This window comes from Pteropus vampyrus, unplaced genomic scaffold (genome assembly GCF_000151845.1).
Source record: "Pteropus vampyrus isolate Shadow unplaced genomic scaffold, Pvam_2.0 Scaffold9, whole genome shotgun sequence".
Taxonomy (NCBI): domain Eukaryota; kingdom Metazoa; phylum Chordata; class Mammalia; order Chiroptera; family Pteropodidae; genus Pteropus; species Pteropus vampyrus.
In genome coordinates this window covers 10,018,153-10,020,118 of record NW_011888790.1, presented here as the reverse complement: position 1 = coordinate 10,020,118, position 1,966 = coordinate 10,018,153, and positions in this window count along the sequence as shown.

Genomic DNA, 1,966 nt, shown 5'->3' with positions numbered 1-1,966 from the left:
GATGGATACACAAACTAATGGGTAGGGTCCTTGATTTGGTGGGGGAAACATGCATAGGGAAAAAGTGGGAAGGTGAATTCTCAGTGTATACTTTAGGTCATTTTGATTTTTGAACCATTTAAATACTATAAAGATGAAATAAATTTTTAAAAATAGATTTAGAGCAGACACATAGAGAATACTCCCCATATAGTAATAAAGTAATAGGGATGCTGATATAAAAAAATGCAAGGTGATCATGGAAGAAAAGCTATGTGAGAGAGAACAGTAAATCAATAGAACTTTGACAAAAGAAAAGGGATATAAGTGAAAGGGAATATTCTCTTAGCTATACCTTGGTTAGGGTTTTCTCACCAGTTCTGGAAACATTCTTTCTTAGCAAGCTACTGCGAGCTGAGGAAGAGCACCAGCAAACAGTGTGGCATTCATGTCCTCAAGATTTCCACAGCCCTCCCTCTTACGCAGACTCACCATCAGATTTTGTCAGCACATTAAGAATAGATCTGTCTCAGGGGCTGACTCAAACCAAACTCATGAGTGTGATCAACTTTTTTACATGAGAACTGCCCAGGAAACTAGAATATTCCAAGTTCATCTGACCAATCTTTCCTTTATGGGTGGACCCATATGGGAAGTCAAATAATAATCATATGGTTGCTCAGTAATCGTGGAATCAGAACAAGAGAAATCGAATTAAGTCCATGATCCTCCTCCCAGTCTTCGTGCTCCAGTTCCCAAGCACTCAGTCGGCCCTCTCCACCTACACGTGCTTTCTAGGGCATTCTGTTCAGTTCCATGACTTGGGTGTCACTGCATGCTGATAATTCCCATTTTTGTATTTCCAGCCTACCTCTCTGAACTCCCAACTCATTTATCCAACTGCCAATCTAATCTCTGCTTGGATGCTCACTGTCAACGTGGCTATTTCCCATCCCCTAAACCTAGTTCTTCTTCTGCTGTCTCATCTCAGTTAATGGCATCGCCAGTCTCCCACTTGCTCAGGACAAGAACTTAAGAAACACCCTGACTCCTCTCTTTCCTTCATATCCCACAGCTACTCTATCAGCAAATCCTGCTGGTTCCAGATACAAAAGAGATTTCAAATTCACCCATTTCTCACCATTGCCACTGCAGCCCAAACCACTTCATGTCTCACAGCAGCCTCCTAATGGTCTTCTTTGCTTCTGTCTTTATAATTAAAGTGATTCTCCAACTTTTTATTTAAAAAAAATTTTAAACCCACAAAAATGTTGAGAAAAGAGTACAATGAACACCTCCATACCCTTCATCTAGATACACCGATTACCATTTTACCCTCATTGTGCATGTATACACACACTGGAAAACATTTTACTGAACCATGTGAAAGTAAGTTGTAGACATTTCATCTAAATACCTCAGTATCTATTTCCTATGAACTACATTCTGCATGACTGAATGATTCTTTTTATATGCAAATCATGTCATTCCCATGCTCAAAGTCCTCCAAAGGTTCTTCCCTCACACAGAATGAAATCCAGATTTAGTATATATTGTCGACAAGGCTCTGCATGATCCATCCTCTGCCTTTCCCTTAGATCTCATCCTCAAACATACTCCCTCTAGCTTTCTCGCCACCAGTTACACTCACTGTATCGGTTGGGGAAGGTTATGCCATACTGAGGTAACAACTCCAAATCTCAGAGATTTGAAACAAATTTATTTATTGCTCACATTGATGTCCTTTAGGGATTAGCTGGGGACTCTGTTCCCACATTGTTGTCTTCCTCGCTCTTAGATTCAGACTGATGGAGTGGCCACTATCTAGAGCATGTCAGTCACCAGGCTAGAGAGAGAAAAGGAGCTCTAGAAGGCTTTTCATTGGCTCTCTCCATAAGTGATACACATCATTTCTGCTCATGACTCACTATTCCCAGAACTAATCACATAGCCTACTCATCCACAGAAGATCCAGGTAGTACAATCT